General features: G+C 37.8%; 1 long non-coding RNA gene across 1 annotated transcript in view; it reads right to left on the bottom strand.

Moving 5' to 3' along the window:
* Positions 1-3,193: 3,193 nt before the first annotated feature.
* The window catches only part of LOC122227941, a 48,346-nt gene continuing 31,755 nt past the window's right edge, over positions 3,194-19,784 (bottom strand). The window contains exons 3-4 of the long non-coding RNA XR_006206283.1: positions 18,280-18,313; positions 3,194-3,230 (exon numbers count right to left, since the gene is read on the bottom strand). This is a non-coding gene — a long non-coding RNA (uncharacterized LOC122227941). The remainder of the gene's footprint in view (positions 3,231-18,279; positions 18,314-19,784) is intronic.

The raw sequence follows: 19,784 nt of genomic DNA, 5'->3' as shown, positions 1-19,784 counted from the left end.
GGGAAATTCGAATACGGACTGTATATCAGGCAGTTGTATAGTATCAACGTTACATCCCTTGAGAGCGACAATATTATTACGGCTATGCAGCGGAGTGTCCTTATTCTTGGAAAATAACTGCTGACATATTTCAGGGTGATGTATCGTAATTTCTGAAACATTCTTCTCAAAGTTTAGCAATTTGCACGTGTACGTATCTATATGAAGATAAACGTGGCAAATGGGCGAATTTAAGAGATGCTTATATGCCTGTTCGTTGTACTTCTCTTTCATCTTTTCACAGGCAACTCTAAGACTAGAATGGCCCTTCAAAATTCCAAGCTGGGCTAAGGTATCCAGGCTTTTATGTCCCTCCACCCATATCATCAGTCATCTGATGGGGGCTGACCTAAAAAAAGCTTGGTGTGAGCAGGGTCACTCTCCACCTGAGGCAGTCCCGGAAGGGGATTCCTGAAAGCTTTCTGTCGGCAGCACTCCCAGCAGCTGGGCTAACAAGTGCCCCTTATAGGGGCATCTGGGCAGCACATCACAGTGTCCACTCTGAATACTTCAAAATACACAAAGAAACTTCAGAAGTTATTGCCAGAGGGGACGTTATTTCCCCAGCCAAAGAAAAACAAATGGGAAGGCGGATCCTCTGCCCTGATGCGACTCTTGATAACACTCCACATTCTCTCCTGGTATTGTTATTGCTGCCAAGGATTTATTTTTGCAGCTATCCATTTAAGCCAACTTGTGTTTAGGTGATTCTAAAGAAAACAACTCTTTTCACCCTGAAATTATGTGCCTGGTTTAGCTGAAAGAAATATGGTAATACATAATCTTAACTGAAACATAGTACAGCAATTTTCCTCTGAGAAGGTCAGGGTTAACCTTCAATGCCCTTACTCGCATAAAGAAACATCTTTAACTTGTATCAGCATATTTTCATTAAGTTCACATCGCCCTTCAAGGTGCAAAAGGGCTTTCATCTCTAAGAAGGCAACAACTAATTAGAAATAAAGTTGCAAGAAAGGCACACGCATTAAGCTGTAAGAATGGCACAGCCATTGCAGGCAAAGCATTCCAAAGGATCTAGAAAACACTTAGAAGTGCAAAATAGAAACCAGAAACTGGGCTCTTTCACGTGAAACATTTCAAAGGTGCAGTGGCCTTTTTGTTACAATTCTAACATTCATAAAGGATGGGGGTGGGGGGACGCACACTAATTAAAAGGCATTTTTTTTTCTGGGGGTTTAATGGGATGAGGTCTGTGAATTTCAGTTTGTGTAGGACAATCACAACTCCAAGTGTTCTATCCTTTTGTTCCCAGAGCATAATCCATTATTTCATCTGGAAATTCCAAGTTTGACATTCAGAATACAAGTATCGGTTGGTATCTGTGACCTGAAAATTAACTTACCATTCACTGCATATTTAGAGGTTGGAGATTACAGATGATATACAGGAAACTGCAAGACCATGGAAAGTACAAAAAATTCTACTTCCAGACTATGTGTCCGGTTTAAAATTTTTACTTAGAAAAACAGCAATTATGTTGACACACTATGACAATTATGCCTGGCACATTATAGGTGTGCGATATGTATTTGTTGCATAAATTTTCAAGAGAGAAAAAGCAGAGAAAACCCTATCATTTTTTAGGAAGTATAAAAAAAATGTTACTAATTAACATGCTTTACATGTTCTGAGCAATTTTAAGGGGTAGAATCTCATTAAGAGGACCTTATTTAACTATTGATGTTTTATTCTTCATAAGCTCCATCAAATAAATATTTGCCTAGCTTTTTGGATAATATTGTCTATCTTTGTTTAACAAAATATAATTTCCAAAAATCAACAAGCACATTGAGTGTCTACTTCATATCTTGGTCCAGTGAGTTTTTGTGTTATTTTATGGCCATGTGACTAGTTCAGAAGATGAAGGAACTACAAATATATTTTTTCTTTCTTTTTTCTTTTTTCCCCCAAAACCCCTATGGAGTAGGGAAAAGCTTTCTGATTATTTTTCAGTCTGATATCAAAGGTACATAAGATCATACTTAGAAGTTGTCAAATTGAATCAACTTTCCCAGTTTACCTTAAAGTGGCTGTTTATACAAATTGAATAAATATGTCCACATAGAGATAGAAAGGGGAAAAAAGTCAATAGATTGGAAAATTCCTACATATATGTATCTTGAAACAAGTTGCAAAAGCTATCGAAAGGTTAATATTTGTGAGATATAGTTTTAATCACAAATTTTAGAACTACTGAGATTGACAAAACAGTCTTAGGGCAATGTGAGTTATTACTATTTACTTTCTAAATTTATTTGGTACTGTCTTGACAGGACAGAAAAGATGAGTTGTTTGAACTTGAGTATAAAAGTCTGTTTTCTATCAATTAAATCTGCTCCTTTCCATCGCCGCCCCCCACCCCCCACCCCCTGTCTCCTTAAAATGTTTCTCAGTATGGTACTTGTTCTGGTGTGTTTGATTTTATTTTGAAATGAATTTTTTTGTAGTTTGTTTTGTTTTGTTTTCCTGCTTGAGGTATTCATTTTGAATCTCTGTGTCAGGAAATAGAAGTGTTATCTGTAAATGAGAAGCGTATGCAAGAAACTCAGCCAATGTTGAATTTCAATGAGCTTAGTGGTTCTAATGTCATGAAACTCTGTCAAATGTTAACAGAAATTACAGATAGAATTCTTAAGGAAGCTTTCAAATCACAGCCTTTCCTGTCAGATTTGATAATAACCTAACATCTATGATATCTATCAAGATACTGAAGTGTGATACTGAGCCCCTGCGGAAGAATCATGACATTGTTAGGCCAGTATAATAATAATATTCATTTCAAATTTCAATCATTTCTAAATTTTCTGTGTTTTTTTAATCTACTGCATGGTAAATATGACAAATAATGAGAAATTAAAATATTATTGCATTTGATATTTGGAAATACTTCTCATTAAAGTGACTGTATGTTTACTTAATGGTTCTCTCTTTTCACATGTTAAGAAAGAAAAACATACGAAATTGTATAGGCTTTTCTTTATTCAAATGTTCTAAATGGAAGCACAATAAATGTTATTTAATAACTCAACCACAGTGTTAAAATACACATTTTTAAATAGTCTTTTCCACTTTATGTGTCAACACCATTAGATTTCCTTAAAGACAAGTTTGTCGTATAGATAATGTTGCTTACCTTAAGTTAGTCTGGTTTTTTTAAATGATGCAAAAATCTGTGGAAATCAATAACCAAGTGGTAGTGAATGCCTTGGAATTCTTGTCACGGTTTGCAGAGTTCAAAAGTCTGTCACTTTTACTTAACTAAAACCAACCTCATACTTCTTCTGCTTCAACTAATTAACCTCCTATATTCTTGAATATTCAAGCTGGAGAAGAAGAGCCATGAACAGAAATTAGGAAGCAATGATGATTCAAAGAAAACCGAGACCAAGGACTATCTTTTTTCCTACCCTATTGGGCCCAATAGCAAATGATTTCGTGGCTGCTCATCTTGGTCCAAGTCATTACTTCCATCACTGTGAGGGAAGCTCTGGAATACAGAATAGCTATCTCCAAGAACAGGTGATGGAATTGAAGAGCCAACTTATAATGAACTGCTCCATAAACAGCTGCAGCAACAGCGCTACACCATCCCATTCTTATATGCAGGGATAGGGTTTTACAGCAATATATTCAGGTGAATTCAAAAGAAGATATGCTGTAAGCTCTGAAACAAGGAGGTCTCAGCTAAGTTCTGTTTACTGCTATCCTCTGTAATCACTGCTCCTAGAACAGTGCCTGAGACACTAAATAGACGTTCAAAGAAAAAAAATGCAGCAAGGCTCAAGAATTTCTGTTACCAGCTGTTTGGGTCCCTTCTTTCCTCATGGGAAAAATTCCAATGAATTCCAATTCTCCAGGTCAATTTCCTGAAGCCAAGCATACAACCACAGTAAATATTCTCAGGTAGATATACTGCGTGCATGTGACTATTATGAATGGGACACAGCAGTGATATATGAATTAGCAAGAATATGAATTAGCATCTGCTGATAATGCTTTAAGATACAGCTGTTAAAGTTATGCAACTTGAAATCAAAAGCACAGAACGATGCCATATTTAGAATTAAGTCAGATTTTCCCCGATTTAAAGGTATTATTGGAATTATTTACATTTTTCAAAACTCCATTACTAGTTAACAGGGATTTAGGTTTCAATCTTAACACTACTTGGAAGACTTGGGAAATTATTGCAACCAAAATAATGATTAGTTTTTAGAAGACTTTAAGCCGAAAATCAAATCACAGATTGAAATTGAAATCAAAGAGAATAAAATATTTACGTACAATGGGGATAAATCTTTGCAATGAGATTTATTTGGTAAATCACAATACAAACATAATTTACTATTTATTTAGAGAATTGAGTCAAACTCACAACTAGTGTATTATTTGAATTATATTTTTTATATACATCAATAAGAAGGAAGGGCTGTCTTCTTCTACTCATACTTTAAATGACAATGCTTCCTACCTTTTATTTGTATGAGGCGTTTTTTGCTATCTTCACAGTTTACATTAATTAGGTAACTTCTCTCACAGCTCTAACTCTTGCCCATATTCCTGAATAACTTCAAACTGTTCTTGTCCAAGAACTCTTTTGAGACATTCAGGCTTATATATCTACCTAGACATCTCCATCTGGATGTTCTACAGGCTTTAAAGTCTTCATGTCAAAACTTATCATGTCATCTCCTGCCCAACCCCTAGATCCCAGTACTTTTACTGTATTTATCTCGTTATCTACTTAGTTACTCCAAATACTGCAAAGCCAACACCAACCACTTTCCTTTCCTCACTCTCTATACACAATTTAACCATCACTTCCTATCAAATCTACTCCCTAAAGGTCTCCTTAATTTATCCACTGCTGACTCAGGCCATCATTGTCCCTGGCCTGGCAGGCTTCCCTGCTCTGTTAACCTGTCTCTCTGCATCTGAGCTTGTCTCTGCCACTGGCCCCGCCTTCATTGCTCTCTCATCCTGCAGCAAGAACGATCCTTAAAAAGGGCAAATCTGATCACAGTAGCCCATTTGACAAAATCCTCAGTGGTTCCCCAGTGCCCTAAAATTTATTAACTTAGACACACAGTCTGACATTCAAGCATTATATGATCTTTCTCATTCCTTTACTTCATTCACTAGACTTGAGTCCTTTACTCTCTGTTATGGATGAACTGTGTCACCCCTACTTCCACCAAAATTCATATGCTGAAGCCCTAACTCCCAATGTAACTTAAGCAAGATAATCAAGCTAAAATAATATCATAAGGGTAGGGCTCTAATCCAGTAGGACTGGTGTCCTTATAAGAGGAAGAGACACTAGGAAGTCCATGCAGACAGAGTTTAGGTTATGTGAGGACACATTTGCAAGCCAGAGAGAGAGGCCTCACAGAAACCAATACTGGCGATGCCTTGAACTTGGACTTCCAGTCTCCATAACTACAAAAAAAAACACAAATTTTTGCCATTTAAGCCACTAGTTTGTGGTATTCTTTTATGGTCACCCTAGCAAACTAATACACCCTTCCTCTATTCTGACCCTAGAAATACCCCACTTCCCCTTTTCTGAATCCCCTATGGCCTCCCCTCCCCCCTCCACTGGACAGGCTAATTCCTACTGGTCTTCCATGCCTCAGTGAAACTACTAATACACTTAACAATTTTGACCCCCCCTCTAAGGCAACACTGATTTTAATTTTTTAATGTTTATTTATTTTTGAAGGAGAGAGAGACAGAATGTGAGTGGGGGAGGGGCAGAGAGAGAGAGAGACAGAGAGAGAGACAGAATCTGAAGCAGGCTCCAGGCTCTGAGCTGTCAGCACAGAGCCCGACGCGGGGCTGGAACTCACAAACCACGAGATCATGACCTGAGCCAAAGTCGGATGTTCAACCGACTGAGCCACCCAGGCGACTCTAGGCAACACTGAATTAGTTGTTCTTTGTAGATTACAGACACTGTAGCTCCATATTGTTGTATTTCAACGGTCTAAATTTAAAATTCTAACTGCAAGTTATTTGCAAGCAGGGAATGTATTTGATACATTCTTTTATCCTCAGGGCCTAGAACAGGCAACTCCTCATATCTGTACAGCATCCCAGCACACAGTGGATGCCCAATAACTAAAAAGTAAGAGGAAGACAAGGATATCAAAACTTTCATCAAAACTAAAGAGAGCGTCAACGGACTGTTGTTGTTAAAGAGCTACAAGTACCTGCAAAAGTTCAGTAAAATGAGCAAGTGAAGGAAAAATCAAGCACTTCAGTTTGGTGTCCAGACATACAGGTAGCACAGAATGCATAAGTAACAGCAAAGCAGAGATCAGACAGCAAATTTGGAATCGATTTAGACATAAGTAATTGTTCTACATCAAATAGCGTCGTGCATTTGTACAAGAGTGCAAATTTTATCTCCTTGGTTTCTTTTTCCTCTATATACACCTTTAGGAAAAATGGTTATAAAATAAACCTGTTAAGATTTCATGAGATATTTCATGTTTGGTCCTTCTAATGGTTCTATTAAGTCTCTTCAAAGGGGCACTTTTGTACCAGAGCAAACTTGAAAGAACAGAACATTTATCCCAAAAGCAATTTCCTTCCTCAGTTATTTTCTGTATTCCCTTGGCAGTGTTTTTCAACAGTTTTACTTGAATAAGAGCTTATTTGGTCCCAAACCAGTTTCTCCTGCTGCTTGAACCTATATTCAAGTCTCAGACCTTTGTGTGTCATCCCCGATCTGCTACCCTGGAAATGATTACAATCACACGAGTACATATTTTATTGCAAGATGAGCTCAGATATTTATAAAGAAAAAAATTAAAGCAAACTCTGACAATTTTTTTTCATTCATTGTGCGTCTCTCTTTTAATCCATTCAAAGAAACTGAACGGTTTTCCAAATGGAACTTTTTATATTTATAGGAAGATGTTAAAAACAAAGTTTCAATGGTGATGATAAGTACGATACTGATGATAATGTTTCCTTTTAATTATATAATGTAGGAAAGTTGGCAACAGGATGGTTTACAACACCCCTAGGAAGAAAGATGGATTAATTTCAATATCCCTATTTTGTGGATAAGAAAACAGATTCAGAGAAGTTGATTTACTTAAAATTTTTAAGTTTTCCAATCAGAAGAGGCATTATAGAAATGTCTGGTGCCAGTACCTTCAATCTGATATAAGTAACTTTCCCACGATGAAACATCTAGTAAGTGGTGAGCCTCTCTCCTGACTGCTGTGTACAGAGAGCTGTGTAGGCAGCTGGGCTCTTCCGGTACCTAAGCTCCACACCAGGAATAAAGCCAGTCTTAGGAAAGGTATGTTTATTATGTCTTGGCCACTATTTATAAGATCTGAAGCAGCCAAGTGGCCCCAAGTAGCCATGAGTGTCAGTAAAAGAAATCTTCCTGGAAAGTATAGACAGCAATTAACAAAAAGAATCTATAGACGATTAAAGCCTTTGAGGGTCTTTTGACGCAGATCTTGTGTCCCAATAACTGGTTTTCAGCACAGTGTTTCCTGAGTCTTCTGGAATGCCCCTCTGGGAGGAGAGCACATGAACTGCAGGTGGGTTCTTCAATTTCTTCCAGCTTTGCATTTTCACCCTCACTCCCTTATTACCACTCCTACTGGAGGTTTCAAAAAAGTTTGTAGGAAAGGAAAATGAGCTCCTCATTAGAAAATAGTCATGGGTTCATGGTTTCTGAAAGCTTTCTGAATGCAATCAAGTTCAGCAAGCCTCCAAGGAATACAGTAGTTCCCCCTTATCCATGGTTTCACTTTCCTTGGTTTCAGTCACTTGTGGTCAGTTGCAGCCAGGAAGCAGATCATCCTTCTGACGTATGGCCTGAAGGTCAATAGTAGCACAATGCCTACCTCATTCACCTCACTTCACATCATCACAGAGGCATCTCACGTTATCACAAGAAGAAGAGTGAGAAGTACAATATCTTGGGGGGGGCGGGGGGAGAGGGAGACCATGTTCATTTAACTTTTTTATAGTATTATTGTGATCATTCTCTTTTATTAGTACTTGTTGCTAATCTCTTACTGTGCCTGATTTATAAATTAAACTTTGTCAGAGGTATGTATATGTAAGAAAAAGACAGTATATATACTGTTTAGTATTATCTACAGTTTCAGGCATCTATAGGAGGTCTTGGAACAGATATATGGGGACTACTGTACTTTTATGTATTCACAAAAGTATTTTAAACTATACCACTAATAGCCTGGCAGAAATAGTGTGATTTTTAAAAAAAAATATGCATATATTTTCCATACAAGGAGCTATGTAACAACTTGCTTCTGTCTAAAACCAAACTCCAAATCTGTTGTCTCACTCAAACCCAGACCATAACTTTATTTTTTAATTTTTTAATGGTTATTTATTTTTGAGAGAGACAGACAGAGTGCGAGTGGGGGAAGGACAGAGAGAGAGGGAGACAGAATCCGAAGCAGGCTCCAGGCTCTGAGCTGTCTCAAACCCACGAACTGTGAGACGGTGACCTGAGCCAAAGTTGGATGCTTAACCGACTGAGCCACCCAGGCACCCCTGCCCATAAGTTTAGAATTTATTTCTAATGTTAAGAGTCTACCTTCCAGTCAGGCAGAGATTTCCATCAAGGGCAGCAAAAGCAAGCAGTGCAATCCCTTCATGGTATACCTTTAGGTTTTTAGGCTACTCTAGGACGTTTCCAGATCATTTCCCTTTCTAACCAATCACATATGCCAAAGTAGCTTGGATCTCATCAGGTAGGGAATAATTACCATTTGGTTCTAGACATACACTTTGCATATCACTCAGCAGACTCCACCTGCCCCCTAGTTGTGAATTCTGGGAAGGAAATGGAGGCATTTTCCATGCTTCCAGCTCCACAGTAACACTATCTTTATGAAAAGACAACACAGGTACTATTGAATGCAAGATTCTAGATCCTCTACCGTGGTTCCCCAAAGTCAGCCTCAGCCTTTGAATATGCTTCCCCAAATCACCTTTCCTACTACATCCCCTCCTCCCTTCTTTTTTCAGCCCCTTGAAATAGTGTTGCTAGTGTTTGCTTTCCAAATGGTGTTTTAAGGTTGCAGTCCCAAGACGCTCAAGCTAAAATTCCTGGGGCAGAGAACATTTATAGTTCAGCATATGTTTTCATAGTCAGTGGGAAAAATGTCTTCCTCTACTCCTAACGGACTTTCTTTAGTAATATGCTTCATGGCACCCCTGGATGTGTGGGGAGACTGACGTTGCCAGAATATTTCTTTTTTACGGCTTTTGTTGCTTTGACAGCTTTGATTTTATGGCAACTTTAATCATGTGTGTCCTATTCCTTCACCTCTGGCATTTTGCAAATATTCCATTTTTCTATCGCTGCTACCATTACTGCCTTCAACAAATTGTGATTCATCAAACTGTTTCCCCTATGTCCTTCTACTACATCCACAGAGGAAACCCCCAAAGGGAATTGCATCAAGCAAACAAGGTGATGCTAAATGCTCATGAATGAGAAGATCTATTAATTAAAAAGGGGAGGCGAGAGGGAAGAGGAAGAAAGAAAAATTACATGTCTAAGTTAACGCAGCCCCAAGACACCATCGGCAGTAACTTACATGCTGATACTTTAAACAGGCTTTATGAGTCTGTTTACTCTATTCACGACTATTCATGAAAAAAAAAAAAACGTGCTATCAAGTATAACAACACAATGTACATGTGTTATCTTAAAGATACAGTGAGTCAATAAATCATACCTGAGCTTTAACAATATTATATTTCCCTTTCTTGTATATTCATAGAATAATGGAAGTGGAAATGAACAAGAGCTAGAGATGGAAAGACCAAATTGGTTATCCATTCAATCTTGCTCCGACAGAGGATCAGTCTAGAGCAATAATACATCTTAGGTTTTGTCATCTGGAAATGAGTGCCTTCTCTGTGTCTTAGCTTTCAACTGCTTTTCCTAGCAGCTTATTTCTGAGAAAGCAGAGTTCTTAGACTCTAGTTGTTTTCCCTTAAAGCCTGAACTTAACTTTGACTTTCCTAATTTTCTCTCCCTCTCTCATTCGAATTCCCCGCAATCTGTATAAAAATTTTCTCTGTTGTGTGTATTTGTACTCTTCTAATATGCCTTGGATTATTCCCTGGTTCTTATTACTTATCCAAGATAAATCCAGTGGCTGGTTATATATAGCAAGTATATATCACCCTTCATGCCTACTGATCTGTGTGTACTGTTTTCCCAAAAGGGTGGGAGGTGAGATTAGGACAATGTCCAGAAGATCTTTGTGAAAGGCAATGCCTCTTCTCAGCCACCCTGACTCCAGCACTTATAAAACTAGGGAGAGATTTGGCCACGAGCCCCTGCAGCTAACTCTCTTCTCCCCAGAAGCCATTTCTGCCTGTTGCACATCTAGGTTTCTGATGAATTTGTCCCACTTTGCATTTAAAACTTACCTAGTGGTAAGCCCCGTTCCTGGTCTAAGGCAGTGTGGTCCATGTTTAAGAGTCTCCTTTTCTTGCAAATATTGGCATCGTCTTCAAATTCCATTAAAATGCTATCTGCTCCCCTTTATAGATCATTAAAGATTTTCTCACTGTGAGTGAAGTTAATGCTACAGTTTACTAACTACCTCTTCAAATTGATCAATTCATGCCATTTTAAAGCATTGTGATGTTTTGTTTGCAAAGCTAAGCCAGTTTTCAAGTTGTTGGCTTTGAGGCCACTCATAAAAAGGAAAAAAAAGAAGATATCATGCTACAAAATACTTTACAGAAGTCATTATTATTATCAAAAGTATATAAATTTCTAGTAAATGTTTTAGAGTGTGTCAGTGATGCAAAAAATATAGATTAAATGCCAATAGTTTATTCACTTTTTACCTCCAGATCTGGCACAAGGTAGTTATTCAATAAATACACACAAAATTAAATGTGTATTTTTAAATAAGTCCATTATTTGTTCAGAGCCAAATAATTCCAAGTGTGTTCATTTTGCCATACAAAAACTTAGTCATAACTTCACAAACATGAAATCGGGGTTTGAAGATGCCTGTGTAGATGTCCAGAAATTGTGCTGTTCAATTTACATGTATTAAGTCTAAACCTTGCAAGAGCCCTACAAGTCAAAGCAGCAAACCAAGGTACAGGAAGGTAACTTGCCTAAGATCACTAGAAAGATTAGGAGACACAGACAGAATTCGAATGCAGTTGTGTCTCCCTAAATCAGGCAGAGTGTACAGAATGTCAATTAAAAGAAAAGACTGGAGCTAGGCGTCAAATGAGGGAGCTCTGTCCGTGGGCCACAGTGGTGCAGAAGCATGAGGCAGCCTGGTACATATTGGGAACATGATAAATTAAAGATAGGTATGAATGGGAGCTGGAGTGATTACAGTGGGAGAAATAAATAAATGGAAGCTTGGGTAGAAAGACCTTGCTCTTTGCTGCTAAAAAGAGTTTAGAGTTATCTTATTGGGAAACAGAGCCATTAAACACCTTAAGCAAAGACTCCTGACTGGTAGCATCAAGAACTGATTTGAAGAGAATAAGGAGAGATGAGAATAACAGTGATTATGCAATAGTCCAGGTAAAGAATGAGGAAGCCTTGCATTAAGGCAGGGACTTTGATAGCAGAAATAATGAGTAATGTTAATTCATTTGTGGAGGGGAAATGAGTGAAGACAAACCAGCTTATTGCTGAGTATATGGTGACAGCCTCTACTGATACAAATGTGGAACCTAGAAACTCTTACAGAACAAAACATATACATATGGGGGTGGGGACATTGAAGGGAAAGGAAAAGATGGACTGGACGAGTTTGTTTGGAGATTTTAAGGTCAATTTGGTACATGTTGAGTCTGATGGATAGTCCAGTAGAATACTGATGGTTGGAAGATCACAGGATTGACTGCAATTACTCACGAAATATTTAAAACATTGTGCTCTCAATTGTGAGGATTTTCTAAAATATGTATGCCCATGCCTTTTCTTAGATATCATGATTCAGTATTTCTGAGGTAAAGCTTAGGCTAATAAAAACAAACCAATAATAATAACAACAACAGCAACAAAACACTGCCCAGCCCTAACAAAACACATCTGTAGGATTTCCACTGGATAGAGCCCCAAAGTCTCTAGGCTATCCCTGTTTCACTGTGGTTTTTTTTTAATGTTTATTTTTGAGAGAGAGAGAGAGAGAGACAGAATGAGAGAGAGTGGGAGAGGAGCAGAGAGTGAGGGAGACAGAGGATCCAAAGTGGGTTCCGTGATGACAGCAGAGAACCTAGCGTGAGGCAGAGAGCCCGATGTGGGGCTCAAACTCACAAGCTATGAGATCACGACCTGAGCTGAAGTCAGATGCTTAACTGACTGAGCCACCCAGATGCCCTCACTGCTTTTATACTAGTAGAAGAAGTAGCACTGGTAGAACGTAGTAGTGTGTTAGAAACTATGGGTCACAAACTATTGGTCATAAAATCAACTTAATAAGTTGCAACAAAGGTTTTAGTCAAACTTAACAAAAAAATGTCAGAACTAATTGCACATAGAATAAGTACGTTTAATAGTTTTTTATCTGTTTTCTATATTTCTATTTGTATAGATGTATATGTAATCTGTGTGTACAGGCACCTGCACGCATGTACTGGCTTATAATGTAAAATTATTATTTTTTCTTTCACAATCAAAAAGTTGTAAAGCCACTGTTATCCATGACAAAAGGAATTATAGCTAAATGTTACAATTTATTTTTAATGTCAAGGTAGTCAAATCTTATGAAGAAAACTGAGCTAGGTATGAGGTGTGATTCTATTTCTAGCTTGGTTACCTATACAATGTTGGTTCCATGAAAATCAAGATTTCCAAATGGCTTTATTTGTAAACAAGAAATACCATAGCACTTGTAAACCACCTCACTAACATTAACTTAATAAGACCACTTATGTCAAGTGCTTTGAAATCTGAGAGAAATAGACTAACAACTTTTGAATTTCATTTTATTGTTTACAATGAACCTTCACAGATGTAATCATTTTGGCTCACAAAGGAAGTCTATGAGATAGCTAGGAAAGGTTGCTTTATCCACATTTTACAAATGAGGAAATCAATCACAGAGACGTTAAATGTACCTAGGTAATCATAACATTAACACTTCTCAAATATTAATAGATATTTCTGAAAAAAAATTGCTTCCATTTGTATTCAATAATCACATTAATCAACGCCTACAAAGCTAATGATCTCATGACATTTTTCCTCCATCACCCACAGAAGCCAATATTGTAGACACATAATCTAACCCTATTTTGCTAAGAAAATATTTTTCCTTCATATTTTTGTTCAACTCTTACAAGATAGATTAATAGTTGCCTACCCATAATTTCCTCATTCTTATTTGCTAAGGAGACCCCAGTTTTATGCATGTACCTATACCTCAGAAAATACATTTCTGTTCTCAGCTCAAGAGCAAATCATGAACAATTTAACTCTATCAAGTTTATACAATTCTCCTTAACAATGATTGGCTTACAAATGGATATGACCCATTCGGGACAATGGGCTGCGAAGAGAGGTCTCCTACATCAAAGGGGAGGGACTTAGAGTAAGAAACACAGAGAAGAGACTGTCATTTTATTCCTCTGGATGGTCACATATCTGAATGCCTCCTGGAACTGTAGCATCCATACTGGGACCACAGGAGCAGCTGGCCTGACAACCAAGGCAATTCCCTGAAATCGTGGGAGTGGGAAGATGCAGAGAACCTTAATCTCTGCTGGCATTGTTGAACTGCTTAACTACTTGACTTTGGAGTCATCTTGCATGCCAGTGACTTACATGTGAAGTGATAAACTTTCTCTAGAGTTAAACATTTTGAGATATGTTTTTGGTACTGGCAGCCAAACACATCCTAATCACTAAAAGTCCCCATCCATTTGGCAAACTTTTGAGATTAAATACTTTAAGTTTCCACCTAACTGATTTTTGTTTACCACTTTAACAGTAAGTTAGGAATATTCTAATTTTGCCTATGTTTTTTTTTAATCCAGTTAATCTAAAATACTATTCTACACCTATTATGTTTATTTATTGAGGGACTATTTTCCAAGATTTTTTATATATTCAGGGAATCCAATGTTTTTATAAATCATTCAGAGACACACTGGATAAATAATGGCATCCAATGTATAAAACGCATTCATATGCTAATAATATCACCGAAGTGTGTAATTTTGAAAATATTTAGTTGACTCATTTCATACTACTTTGACTTACTACCCTTTGAGTAACGTGGTATATGTGTGAGAAACATGATGTATGTGTAACCGAGCCAATGGACATAAAAGAGACACGAATGGCCGCAGGGTGCATCTAACACTTTTTAAAATTTTATTCAAAACTGTTTATGTGTGTTTACACATATTTCTCTAGGTAGACGGTCCATAGCATTTATCAGTCTCAAAGGATTAAGAGCCACTATGTATGAGAAAATTAATCTTTTCCTTTACTATTTTTGAATCAGATTGACACAAGCCAACAACCATTCATTCAAATAGAGAAGGATTTGATCTCTGATTTGCCACTTCATATGAGCATAGCTCATATACATAGATTATATAGGAGGCTATACCACTTGGTAGAGTCTGAAAAATACTACTAAAAGCATTCGACGCTTTTTAAGAAAGGAAGACATAAATTAGGCAATTGGATTTTTGGTTCTGCATCATTTCGTCCACAGCAATATAGAGTGGTTTAATTTTCTTTCCAATAAAATTTCTTTCTCAATAAAATAAGCATATGAAAAATGTAGAAAAAATCCTTGGAATGGTACAGTATTCATACAGTTATACTGCTAAACTTTGCAAGAATAAACCTAACACATTTATCATGGTGTCTACCATTCAAGGTTTATCTCTGAAAACTCCATCACACTCCCTACTCCATCCATACTTGGGCACTAGCTATAAAGAAAGTGCTCTTCCCCCTAGAATTAAAACTTCCATTTCTCTGTGCACCTGAACATACCATTCCCTCTTCTACAATGTCCTCTCCTCTCTTCTTTACCTGTTGCCTGCCATATGTCCCATTATTCAGTACTTGTTTCAGAACCACCTCCGCTGAAAAGAATCTCCTAGGGAATATATGGCACTCCCTGCTCTTTGCTCTCATAAGATCCCAGGCACTCATTCAACAAATATTTACCTAATGCCTCTAAGCACTGGGAACACAGCAGTGATCAAGCGACATTCTTGTTCTCATAGAGATAATATTGTAGTGGGAGTAGATAGATAATATGCAAATAAACACATAAAACAGAAGAGGTAATAAATTCTCTGAGGAAAAAGAAATCAGGGTAAGAAAGGGTGTTAGGGGCAGAAGACAACCATTGCAGGTAAGGTAAGGAGAAAAATCCTCCAAGAGAGCAGAGCATTTGAGCAAATCTCAAAATTAAGTGACTACCTAGAAGAAGAGTATCCGAGGAAGAAGGGGCAGTGAAAGCACAGGCTTGGATGTAAAGGCATTCGTGGAAGTTTAGAGAAAAAAGAAGGAACAGAGGTAGTGGAAGAGGGTGAGAGAAATGGGAGATAAGGTCAAAAAAGTAGCCTGGTGCCAAATGGCAAGGACTTGCAACTTGTATGTTAGTTAAGATAAAAGCATTGGGAAATTCTGAGCAAGATGTGACTTGACCTTATTTCTAAAATCTCACCACAGCTGCTTTGAGTAGAGCACGTATTTGTCAGTGAGAAAGCAAAGAGACATACAAGAGGCTACCGTGGTGGTCCAGATGGAAACTGGTGGTGGCAGCTTGTCCTGGGATGGCTGCACAGGCAGGGATGTGAAAACTATGAATACTGGCAACTCTTGAGGGAGTTTGTTTTAGCAGAGAGAAGGGAAATGGTTAATTCACTGGAGAGGGCAGTGAGGGCAATGGATAATTATCGTTACAATATATTACAACATACATTATGCCAATGGGAAAGAATGCTGGTGATGTGGAGTTGAGAGGGGCTAACTGCCATGTCCTTTAGTAGGAGAGAGAGGGTGGGATCCAGGATGAAAAAAAACCGAGATGGCCTTTGTGGGCCAGGGACATATAGTTCAACTACTGTAGTGGACAGAGATGCAGAATACTTGAGTGCAGTGCCAGTGGGGTAGTAGACTTTGTGGTATAACTATATAGCCATCCTGTAGACGAGGAGAAGAGAGGAGAGAGAAGAAAAGATCGTAAGAAGCCTTTTATTGGGTGTTCTGTTACTCTTAGAAGGAGAAACATACTATGGAACAATAGTAGGCAATTCACAGGATTTTGGGGAAGGTCAGAGAATCACTGGAGGTGATCTAACTAGGACAATATCCAAATTACAATGACATAATTGCTCACAGAACAGTTTTCCGCTGCTGGGAACCCCAGATTTTCCTGCCTATAAATCCCCAGGCCTAACTGTTAGAACTGGGACATATAACACTGGCTACTTCTCAGTCACCTTCACCAGAAAAATAGATACTGCACCGTGCTTCTTTCTTCCTGCAGTATGTTTCCTAATCAAAACCTTGCTTGGGAACATTTGATGGGAGAAATCTACAAAAAATTCTTGAGCTATAGCTGTAAACGAAGTTTAAAATTTAAGTTTCTGGTGTCTGCCTTGGAGATTGAGATCTCATAAAGGGAGAGACTCCCCATGCATAAAAAGGGTACCCAGAAGACGGTGGGCAACCAAAAATACAACAAACTTAAACTACAAGTGTTTACATATTTGCTGTTATACCCCCCCCACCCCAAATGTTTTCAACACACAATAAAAATAAGCATGTGATAATTTTTGTTGCATAAAAAAAGATAAATGAAATGAGGAACTTCATTTTTATGCACGGCCATTTGTTATTTCTTTAAATCCTGGTTCCCACCCCAAATTATACAAATAATATAAACTAGGGGCACCTGGGTGGCTCAGTTGGTCAAGTGTCTGACTTCGGCTCAGGTCATGATCTCACAGTTTGTGAGTTCAAGCCCCACATTGGGCTCGCTGCTGTCAGCATGGAGCCCGCTTGGGATTCTCTCTCTCCCTCTCTCTCTCTGCCCCGCCCTGCTCACGTGCCCTCCCTCTTTCAAAAATAGAATAGATGTTAAAAATAATAATAATATAAACTAAACTGGGGTATTAGAGCATAAATTGGGGAATCTTAGAGCATTAAAATATGACCTTCAGTCTCTAGGACTGTTCTAGAAATTAAGACTATTTTGGGGGGCTGGATCATTTTGAGCTTCTGTTCATTTCAACACAACTGTCCTAAGAAGGTGCTGGCTCTCTGGTATGGTAATGTTTGAGAATAATAGAACAGAGTGAGAATTCATTCATTAAACAGATATTTATTAAGCCCCTAATTATAGTTACACATTCTTCTAGGTGTTGAACACACAGCAATGAACAAAAGAGATAAAAATCACTGCTGATGGCATTACAATTCTAGAAAAAAGGGATGTGCTCAATATCACAATTACCTTTAAGTGATGACAAAATTAACACCTGTTTATGACAGAAAAGCATAAGAAAAAAAATCACCTATTATAGCACTAATGTAACTCTTGTGCTTTTTGACACATGGTACTGTGGGGTTTTTTTAAGTATCTAAATCTGCATATTTGTTACAAAAATAGAATGCTACCTAAACATACAGTTTTCCATTTTGCTTTTTTCACTTGATACTAGTTCATGAATATTTTCCTATATGATTATGCATTTTTTTATAAAATTTTGTAATGTGTACATATTACTCTGTCATGGAAAAGTATCATAATAAGGTCCTTTTTACTGACCATTTAGGTAGGTTTCCAATTTTCCATTATTATAAACAATGCTACAGTGAACATCCTTGGACTTCTATATTTGCACATTTATCTGATTATTTCTTCTGAATAATTTCACAAATGTGAAACTGCAAGGTCAAAGAGTAACCACATTTAAAGGCTGCTAATATATAGGCCAACTCTTGTCCAGAAAAAAATTGTGCCAATTTTGTTCTCAGCTGTACTGTGTAAGTGAGCGCCTATTTCCTACACCCTAGCAGATTCTACTTGTTTGATTATTAATCAACTTCTGATGATTCAGCCAGGGACTCTCGCAGTAGGGAGAAAGGTAGTTGGGCAGCTGTCGCTAAATGATAAGTCAACAGATTTTTCGATATGTACCATTTATCCACAAGGATTACCCTGTGCCCAGTGGGATCCTCACCTGTTTCGTGCTGATAGGAATGCTTACGAAACTTCTGAGGGAAGAAAGGAAAAGAGGAGAGAAAATATGTCAGTAATTCTCACCCTTCCAATCCATTTTTTCATTGATAAACAATATTAATTGCATTGAAAAAATATTTAAATAACGTCAATACTGACAAGTACAATTTAGCTCTATGGGTATGTTTGTATGTAGTACACAGAGTTATCGAAGGCAAATGGAAATACAGTTGAGATGACATATTATGCATCATTAAATAATAAACACTGAACAATGTGAGAAAGCATCTTCTATCTCTTGGAATGCCTATATCTTAACTTGACATAATCTGTAGAATCCAAAGGAAGAGATGATACTAAATGGATAGTCATTTTTCTTAATGTCTGCTCCACTTCCCAAATTGTACTAGTTTATACTTACTGATTTTAGTTCATTAAGTTAATGCTTATTGTTTAAGCTTTAGGTCAGACTGTTTCCTGAGATGTGGCCAATAACCACTTAACAGCAGGGATAAAAGGATGTTCTAGTGAGACAACTCTAGAAGTCACTGGCTTCTAATTCAGAATTAGTACCCCTAATTCAGAAATCTCTATCACATAAGATCCCATGAAAACAAACAAACAAAAAAAAGAGATCTCCCTCAGCTAGGAGAACCTAGCTAAGTTGTGTCAACTGGGAAAACCACTCAGAGTACACAGCCCTTTATTGTTATTATTGGTGCTGGCAGGATCCCATCTCTCTCCGCACAGCCTAAACCCACAGCCTTTAACCTCTCATACCAAGAAAGCTGTTCATAACCAGAACAAAGGTTAGAAAGCCCCTATCGTCATCCCAAGTGACATCTCTGCATCTTTATAGATCCACTAAATAGGTAAGTCCTAGTTATATCTGTATCCAGGCTCCTAGTCAAAATCCTCTTGTTTCTTATTAACTACACCCTTCTCCCTGGCTTGAACTTGTGCTTACTGAACAAACCCCACCAAGTTAAACCAAAATCTGTTTATGGCTTCCACTTTGGCCTCAGCCTTTCCCATCCATTTGCCACAGACCCCAGTGTCTCCAACAGTATAAACAGGTCCTCTGCTGGCACATTAACTCTCTGCATTTGTCTTAGCAGAACTAGATGATTATACAGCCTTTAGAAAGTGGAAGTTCAGTCTGAACTGCTTCAGGATTCAGACCGAGCATCTTCTGGATGAGTATGGTGTTAAATAAATTTCTACAAATTTCCTCCCTTAACTTTCATAACAATTCTAAGCAATCGATTCTTACTCTACAAATGAGAAAACCGAGACACGGGCAGATTAAGGGACTTGTCTAGCTTTTACACAATGGAGCCACGATTTGAATCTAGGGTCTCCTGAATACAAACCAGTGTTCTTCTGCCTTATGATATTGAGATGGAATCACTCAGCCCAGGCTTTAACACCTTTTGAAACAGAGGTGGTTTTCTCCCATGGCTTGATTTAGTAATTTTCAGCTGAATAAAAAATTCCTGTGTCCTG

The sequence above is a fragment of the Panthera leo genome, chromosome C1, assembly GCF_018350215.1.
Source record: "Panthera leo isolate Ple1 chromosome C1, P.leo_Ple1_pat1.1, whole genome shotgun sequence".
Taxonomy (NCBI): Eukaryota; Metazoa; Chordata; class Mammalia; order Carnivora; family Felidae; genus Panthera; species Panthera leo.
The sequence above is the reverse complement of the archived record's forward strand: the minus strand, read 5'-3'. Positions and strand labels throughout refer to the sequence as shown.